General features: G+C 45.7%; 1 long non-coding RNA gene across 1 annotated transcript; it reads right to left on the reverse strand.

Annotated features, from left to right (window-relative positions):
• Positions 1 to 2,302: 2,302 nt before the first annotated feature.
• On the reverse strand, positions 2,303 to 8,835 carry LOC307147128. The gene is made up of 3 exons (XR_013819224.1): positions 8,668 to 8,835; positions 2,612 to 2,783; positions 2,303 to 2,362 (listed from the first exon to the last, which is right to left on the reverse strand). It is a non-coding gene; the product is annotated as an uncharacterized lncRNA (long non-coding RNA).
• Positions 8,836 to 9,839: the final 1,004 nt, after the last annotated feature.

Consider the following 9,839-nt stretch of genomic DNA (forward strand, 5'->3'; position numbering starts at 1 on the left):
CAATCTGGACTCATTAAACCTCCATTTCCATTTTCAACTGGTCTATCCTTTTCCCCCTCCATCCCCCACTCCAACCCTTCCCTCCCCCAACACCCTTACATCCTTCCATCTAGCAACATCCCATATACTTTAGCCACAGCAGCGCCATCTACTCAGCCATCTTCAGCAGTCCATCGCCGTTCTCCAGTCTCAGCAGCTACACTCACAAATGTAGCCGCCATGGCAGCAATACGGCTCCTGTTTACTCTGATATTTCTCAAACGGCCAACACTTCAGTCCAGATACCTCATCCAACAGATTCTACCACACACAGGGGAGTCTGGACTCCTTCAACCTCCATTTCAATTTTCAACTGGTCTATCCTTAAAAGAGTTTAACCTGTTATCATGCAATTCTTGAGCAGGCTCACTCTAATTTCCACTCAACACTAGTTCCTCAATCTCATAGCCAACTCACTTTTCAGAAGTTCAGACTCTCGGCTCCAGAATCTGACATTTTCAACAACTAACTTCAACTTACCCAGCAGATCAGAAATCTCACTAATGCTTCTCAAGAAGCCTTTCTTAATTGCCATGCCCCGAGCACACTTTCAGCTTACTTGTCCCACTGAAACTGTTTCAAAAGCTATCACACCACCACAAACAACTTCCACTAACCACCAACCTACTTGGCCTCTACGCTCAAGCTATTTAGAGTCCATGTTCCTGCATGCCTTTCGGCTTCCTACGATGTTCCGAATTTGCCACTACTTCCTCCGCCTTCAGTCCATCTATCCATTCCTCTATCTTTGACATTTCTAGACACTCTCTATACACTTTCATAGTCACTCTTAGGAGAAGCAAAACAGACCAATTAGGAGTATCAAAGCCTATTTACATCTGCTCTTTCTTACTGAAACCGGAAAACCGGCCACAGATCCTGGTTCAGCAAGCACTTCTATCAAATCCTCCATATCACCGGCAAATCTCAAGAACACCACTCAATACATATTACAATCCATCCGCAATTGAAGCAGTGACCTCAGCGGCCAGACGTGGTATCTCAGATGAGACGATCTGAATCTTCACAAGCATATTGCTCTTACATCTTTAACAATCTCAGTGACCTCTGTCAAGCGAAGCCTACCTCAGCTCTTCCCAGTCTTCGTAGGTCCTAATCACTGAGATGATGTCCCCACTCTGAGTCTCCCGGCCACCAACACCAGAAGCCTAGATCAACCTGACTACCTTCCCTTTCCTCCTTCCTCTTCATTCTCTCCCTATACATCCTTTTTTTTCAATAAATAATTCTCCAACATTCATGGTTGTGCCGTGGTCCTTGCTCGTGAACTTGTTTATAATACTAGATTATAATTGTTTGGATGCACCTGGCTATCCCATGATGCCATGTGTACTTCCAGAGAGTCGTTTAGTGTACTGTCAATGGTGTTTCAGCCTTTTTCTGTAATCTCACATGAACTTATCTGTTATACAGCCACTGAAGCTTCAAGATGATGGAAGACAAAAAGAGCAAAGTTGTCCCAGTCATGTGAACAACTACTCCCACAGGAGACCTAGTTTTCTCAGCAAGTGACTAGACTTGGCAGACCAACGTTCCATGACCACCCTGTTTGCCTGACACTTCTACAACATACCTGCATGTCACCACACACCAGCAAGCACCTGAGACACTTACCCCGGGCCTTTGGGATTAACCAAGTCCACAACAGTACCTTCATACCTTCATCATATATTTTTTTCCAGAATTGTGCACTAAAAACATTCCTTGGGGGGAAATCTGGATCTTTTGTTTGTGCATCATTCATCTGTCAGAATGCATGTAAAGATGCTGTTTGGCGGCTTCAGTTTGTATAATATAATTCCAGTCTGTCTGTCACACTCTAGAGCAATTACTAGAACAGCAAATGACAGGGCTATAAATCACCCTCAAGCCAAAGTTCAGGCACTAACAGAGAACAAGTACAGTGTTGTGTGTGTAAAGGCAATAATGACATGACAGACTGGGGGCCTGAGAGAAAATGTTCAGTACACACAATATACAGTACACACATAGCATAGGTTTAAAATGCACCTAAACATCTTTATTGCTGAATACAAACAGCCTTACCAGTACTTTATTACCAATATCATTTTGAAAAGAAAATACAGTCTTATTCCAGGAGACTTCTCCCATTACATTAGTTGATTGCATTTATTCCTATTTTTTAAAATTAAATCTAATGTATTTATTTATTTATTTATTTATTTATTTATTTTCTCAACAACATTTGAAAAAAAAGAGCAAAAGTAAATCATTGTATAAGGGCTGGTTCTCAGAGAGCGCTTTTAATTAGTGGAACAAAATTCCATGCCTGATGAAAAATCTAGAAATTGTAGAAAGTAATTAAAAAGTTAGACTGTGAGGATATTCAAAACCATATATATATATATATATATGTATATATATATATATATATATATATATATATATATATATATATATATATATATATATATACAGTATATATATATATATATATATATATATATATATACAGTATATATATATATATATATATATATATATATATATATATATATATATATCAATCAAAAACATAGTAAGTTCTCACTTGTAGTTGATGATGTGCCATTTGTTCATGAGTTTCATTCCTCCATGCATCGCTTTGTTCTCTGCTGGCTGTAGGTAATGGATTTTACTCCCTAAACAATTAGTCATGTCATTTTCCCATTTATACGATCTGTAGAGAGCCGCAAGCTTGAATATTTCTCTGCGTTATTGATCTGAAAACATTATGAGTTCCATTTCATATCACATGTCTCTAATAACCATGCAAATGATGGAAAACAATGGTGACTGCAGTGAAACTTCACGTAAGCAGAAAGTAAGTGATGCTGCAGCATTATTCAACAGGCTTGCATTTTGCTTCCACACTGACGGCCTTTTTGTTTTTTGTTTTTTTCATACTCCAGTATGAGTATAAATAACTGACAATATGTACAGGGAGAGAAAAACTGTCTAAATGTCAATTACAGACAAAACATGGCTTTTCAGTGGTTTTGTAAGGACCACCTATTGGCCCAACGTTGGAATCAAACGGCATGTGTGAAGGCTTAATGCCTGTAGGTCATTTATGTGCACTTCTTTAAAGTTCACTTTATTTATTAGAATTCAGTTCCAATTGTATTGGTTTCTAGCTCCGTGCTTAATCTGACTCCAATTTCAAATGATTATTACATTTAGACTGTGTTTCTAATTAACAGCTGATCATAAGATTAGTTGTGGTTTAATTTCGAAATTTGATTATTCTGGGTATACTTTCAATTATTAGTTCATTAGGGATCCGATGTCGCATAGAGTCTCACGCCAGCCGGGTACATGGATCTCACAGTCACAAACTCACCAGTCTGATCTTAATCAAAGGGTGCAGGGTTAACTATTACCTTCAAGTCGGCCGCCTACTGCTGGCTCGTACAAAAAGTGTAGTTTGTTTAGTCACTTCCATTCAACTTGCTAAGTCATTGATAGACAAAAATTGAAAGGATTCAGATGACGTGCATTCTGCTTTGTGAGCCTTCCGTTTTGCAGAAACGGTGAGCCTTCCGTTCTACAGATTTGCAGAAACAGCAGACTCTACTGAGGATATGTTTACACGACAACGATATGCTTAAAACGGAGAAGTTTTTCCTTGTACAGACGACACCATTTTCAAAACGATCCCCATTCACACGGATTTGCAAAAAAGACTAAAAACCCTGTATTCTGCTGCCAGGCCATTAGATGGCGATGAAACACTACAAACACTACTTCAACACTACTTCATCGTCTTCAGAGATTCACGTTTTTGTTGTTTACACAGAGACCGTTTTCAAAACCTTGCACTTTGAAAGCCGTTTCCAAACTTTTGCGTTTCGAGGCCACCAAAACGCCGTTGTCGTGTAAACGAAACGTCAAAACGCATAAAAAGTTTTACTTTTTTAGTTGAAAACAGTGTCATGTAAACAGTCCCATAATCTACTGGTCATAATGATTTCATTAGAATGCAAAAATCAAATGTAACATTTTATTCGTCAGGTAAAAATGTATCATGCCTATTAAACAATTAAACAATTAGAAGCCAATTCATAAACAATACATACATAACGTCTCGGTTACATATGTAACCCTCGTTCCCTGAGTAGGGAACGGAGACGTTACGTCGGATGACGACGAATGGGGTTTCGCTTAGAAAGCCTCTCACCTTCGAGTATACAAAACGAGCCAATGGCAATGAAATGCCATGGGTCTGCGGAATTTGCATAGCGTAAGTCCGCCCCACGTCGTGGGTATATAAGGAAGTACGCTGGCAACATGCAGATATGTCTTCGCTGAGGAGCCGAGACTGAATTCGGAGGTACAGCGGAAGTGGCAGGGAGACGTAACGTCTCCGTTCCCTACTCAGGGAACGAGGGTTACATACGTAACTGAGACGTTCCCTTTCGTGGTCACTCCAAGTTACGTCGGATGACGACGAATGGGGTCCCCAGTCTAATCACGCCATCTCGGCTGTCTTCCAGTGCCCTGCGTAAGTCTGAGCTCCCTGTTGTGAGACTAGCACGGACGAAGGAGTCCTACTTAACACAGGAATACCAAGGTACACTGGGAAGCATATCTCAGAGGAAATACGCAATTATGCCCAACCCGAAGGGGGGGACTTTGAATACACATATGACCCCGAGGGGCTGCATATGGAGTATCACTGGGGTGTCCAGCCGCAGGTGGAATATTTCAACCCCAGGGGTGGCAAGTTGGCTTGCCGAGGGAAAGACACATGCTCAGAGAGGCTTACAGTGGAAATACACATGTGGGGGTCACCCAGAGGGGGAACCATGCACATGGAGGCACCAAGCCAAGCGTGAAAGCTGCCGGTGGCATAACTCTGGCGTTGACGTCGTCAGTGCTGGAGGAGACTCAGGGCTTATTAGGCTCACCTGAGGAGAATATCGTACGTATCCCATCCGTGGAGAGGAATGGCGAGCAAGCGAAGACACCTGAGCAGAATCTAGTACCGGCTAGTTGAAGCGAGTACATGAGAAGAAACTGGCTCCACTCGGAGATTATAGAATCTCGCAAATGTGTTAGGTGTCACCCAGCCTGCAGCTCTACAGATGTCTGTTAGCGAGGCGCCATGCGCTAGAGCCCAAGAGGATGCCACACTCCGAGTGGAGTGGGCCATCACACCAAGGTGGCATGGTCGACCTTGCTGCTGGTATGCCAAAGCAATGGTGTCCACTATCCAGTGAGACAACCTTTGCTTGGAGAGAGCCTTTCCCTTCAGCTTCCCACCATAACAGACAAAGAGCTGGACTGAGGTTCTGAAACACTGTGTTCTGTCTACGTAAGCACGGAGGGCGCGTACTGGACAGAGCAGTGCCAAGGCTGGGTCTGCCTCCTCCAAGGGCAGCGCTTGCAGGTTCACCACCTGGTCTCGAAAGGGTGTGGTGGGAACCTTGGGCACATAACCAGGCCGGGGTCTCAGGATCACGTGAGAGTTAGCCGGCCCGAATTCCAGGCACGCTTCGTCAACCAAACATGCCTGCAGGTCCCCTACCCTCTTGATGGAGGCCAATGCAACCAGGAGCGCTGTCTTCATTGACAGGAACTTAAGCTCCACTGATTGCAGAGGCTCAAAGGGAGCACTCTGCAGGGCAGTTAAAACCACTGAGAGGTCCCAAGAGGGTACGAGGGGAGGACGAGGAGGATTCAGTCTCCTCGCTCCCCTCAGGAACCTGATGATCAGGTCGTGCTTTCCCAGAGACTTACCATCAACTGCGTCGTGATGTGCGGCAATGGCAGCAACATACACTTTCAGGGTGGAGGGGACAGCCTTCGCTCCAACCCTTCTTGCAGGAAGGAAAGCACGACACTGATCGGGCATTTCATGGGTTCTTGATGTTTAGAAGAACACCAGTTGACGAAGATGTTCCACTTCAACGCATAGGCATGTCTCGTGGACGATGCTCTAGCGGAAGTGATGGTAGCCACCACCGCTGGTGGTAGGGTACTCAAACCTGCCTCGTTTGCCACAAAATGGAGGTTCCAAAGATCGGGACGAGGGTGCCAAAGGGTGCCCCGTCCCTGAGAAAGCAGGTCTTTCCTCAGGGGAATTGGCCAGGGAGGTGCTGTCGCGAGGAGAACTAGTTCTGAGAACCAGGTCCGGTTGTGCCAATATGGGGCAACCAAAATGACCTGCTCCTCGTCCTCCCTGATCTTGCGCAAGGTCTGCGCAAGGAGGCTCACTGGGGGAAACGCATACTTGCGTAGGCCCCGCGGCCAGCTGTGCGCCAGTGCATCCGTGCCGAGCGTGCCCTCGGTCAGGGAATAATATAGGGCGCAATGGGACGAGTCGTGGGAGGCAAACAGGTCTATCTGTGCGTCCCCGAACTGATCCCAAATCAGCTGGACCGACTGGGGATGGAGTCTCCATTCTCCAGCGAGAGGCCGAAGCAGAGACAGCTCGTCGGCCGCCTGGTTCAGGTCTCCCGGGATATAAATGGCTCGAAGCGACCTCAGATGCTTCTGACTCCATATGAGGAGGTGGCGAGCGAGTTGCGACATACGGCGGGAGCGCAGACCACCTTGATGGTTGATGTACGCTACTGTCGCGGTATTGTCTGATCGGACTAGTAGGTGCTGACCCTTGAGCAACGCACGGAAGCGATGCAGGGCGAGACGTACAGCCAGCAACTCGAGGCAATTGACATGCCAAAGGCACTGGGGTCCTGTCCAGGAGCCTGCGGCAGCATGTCCATTGCACATGGCACCCCAGCCCGTGGTGGAGGCATCTGTTGATACAACATGCCGGGAAACTCGTTCTAAGGGCACTCCGGCCCGTAGAAAACTGAGGTTCGTCCACGGGGTGAAGGTCTGACGGCAGGCTGGAGTCACTGGGACTTGGAGCGTGCCGTGTTGCCATGCCCACCTCGGGACTCGATCGCGAAGCCAAAGCTGAAGCTGTCTCATATGAAGCAATCCGAGCGGCGTTACTGCGGCTGCGGATGCCATATGCTCCAGGAGCCTCTGAAATAATTTCAGTGGAACTGCACTCTTGCCCTTGAACTGGCGAAGAAGCAGAAGCAGACTAAGGATGACCATCAGTGTAGACGGACCTGAGACTGCTTCTGGTGGCCGAAGCCACCCCGCCGAAGAGCCCAGCCTGGGACATGGGGGAGCTGAGAAAATGTTTTCTCAGACCCCCTCACATCAACCTGGCTAAGCACATGTCTGGACCACTCTAGTGGACACCACCTGGCCCAGGATCACGCAGGTACCGATGTCGCCCGAGAGCGAGGTTAGTAGTGTGCGCGGCGGAACGACCAGGCCGGGGATGGGAGGCATAGCGTCCCAGTAAGGGGGCATGGTCGAGTTTCCGCGTTCTGTCAGTGTTGGCCAGGGAAGGACTAGCGTTCCACTGGGACCGGTTCTGACAGAACTCCCGAGTCAGCACTGCCTCGAAGGCGAAGGCGACACACAGGAGTGCATGCCTGTGTCACAGTAGTGACAGAGAACATACAGACCAAGATCGCCTCACGATCAAGGGCGGTGAAGGCGGAGGACGCCTGATGCACATCCGGGAAAGCCTACAGCGCTCGGGGGGAGGGCGGCGCCACTCCAACCGATGCTTTCAGCTGCCTGGGAAAGCATGGCCATCAGCTCTGGATCTGACTCGACTAACGCTGACACTCCTGAGGGAGGCAACGTAGTCGAATCCTCATTTCCAGAGGAATCAAGCCCGCCTTGTGATGCTGTGAGTGACATGACACCATCTGCTGGAGCCCCGAATGAAACACTGGGTCCCCGAGAGGAGCCAGGCACACGCGGAAGCCCCACGGTTTGCGATGTGGAGGGGGGCGTGGCCCGAGGAAAGCGCCTCGGAATTATGCCACACCATAACCCTCAGATCATCCTGGCCACCAGCCAAAGTATCCCCTCTCAAGGAAGAGATAGATTGGGGTGTGGCAGAGGGGACTCTCACACAGAGATCATTGAGTCTCGATCTATAAATATCGCGATGGTCATGTTCCCGCAATGAGAACAAGACTCATCCACGAATGCTGCCAAGCGTGATTAAGCCCAACACGCGAAACAGCGCTCGTGACCGTTAGGCAGATGAATCACGTGCCCACATCCAGTAAATACACGGGCGAACCGTCTTGAAAAAGACGTGCCACGTGCAGCTCTTTTAGAGAGGATAAAGCTCAGCAAAGTGCTGAAGCGCCCAGGGAGAAACACACTCACTGTCGGCAGATCACTGCACAAAACAGCAGCAGGCAATGCGATCTCGCTGGAACGCGCCATCACACAAACACACTGAAGTGCCGCTCGTCTCGTAGAATGAAGATGATTCAGAATGGCTTGTAGGAGTGAAGAGAACTCTTGGCTCCGAAGCGAAAACATATCTGCATGTTGCCAGCGTACTTCCTTATATACCCACGACGTGGGGCGGACTTACGCTATGCAAATTCCGCAGACCCATGGCATTTCATTGCAATTGGCTCGTTTTGTATACTCGAAGGTGAGAGGCTTTCTAAGCGAAACCCCGTTCGCCATCATCCGACGTAACTCGGAGTGACCACGAAAGGGAACATCAATTGCTCAAAGATGAATCCAAGAGTTAGAGATGCGTACCTGACAGCAGAGAGTAAAAGCAGTTGTGTGAGTGTTGTGGGTGCAGGACTCAAGACACTGACAAAGCACTGCGTGGGGATTTCTGGTTACAGAATCCCACTGACTCTTTTGCCAGATTCCTTCCCTTTGAGGGAGAGGAGCAATGATTATCAGATATCTTGAAGGGACATCACCTACAACAGAAGAACAGAATTCTCAAGAACAGAATTCTCTTCTAAGTTTTCAATCTTTCTTTTAATATAAGTGACTGCTGTGAAATTGAGACCATTTTACCAATCACACATGAGATATTTAAAATGATACCAATCAGGAAAGAATTTAAATAACGTAATGTAAAGATGTAATAAATGCAGGAACTAAGAATAGCAACATGAGTGTCTGGCATCAGAGTCTTTTTTCAGTGACCTGGGTCAAATGCCCCATGATGGAAAGGGGGGCTTGGGGATGTTTGTAGAGGCATTTGAGCAAATGGCTTTCTTTGATATCTTCTCTCCAGGTGGTTGTATTGTTTTATTGTATTATTATACTAATTATTTGATCTAGATCTTGATTTAGATCTCCATATTAATCTGACGATGAATCTAGTGTTTGAGAATGGCAAAATTTGTAATCACTACACATAAAATGCATACATTGACATTAGAGCATTTTCATCTACTTTTGCATTTACACTTTATATTTTGGTGTTATGAAACTGACCTTCACGTCACTTAATTTTCACAGAAAATATTGTCAAAAGCAGGAATAGAGTAAAGTAGACAAAGTAAATTCCTATGTGCTTTACCAGTGGACTAGCCTACACAAAAATTCAGATACTCAGAATTAGGAACGTATCTGTTTTCTTTATAAATCAATAATTTCAAACAATTAAGTTTACAAATATAAGTTTATCAGACAGAATGTAAAAAGTATTTAATAGGCTATTAAATCAAAAGAGTAAACAACTACAAGCCAAGTATGCTAAGAATACTTAATTATACTTTTAAGTATCTCGATCAAAAGATTAAGTACAAGTATAGGCGAAAGCACTTGGACTTTTCTGTCAGTATAACTCAAGTACACTTAGGCTAAGTGTAATTTTAAGTATATTTCTGAGACGTACATAGAGTATATTTACGAGAAGGACATAAAAAGTAAACTGAATATTTACTTTCTTATTTTTAGTTTAAAAG

This window comes from Squalius cephalus (genome assembly GCF_949319135.1).
Source record: "Squalius cephalus genome assembly, chromosome: 2".
Taxonomy (NCBI): Eukaryota; Metazoa; Chordata; class Actinopteri; order Cypriniformes; family Leuciscidae; genus Squalius; species Squalius cephalus.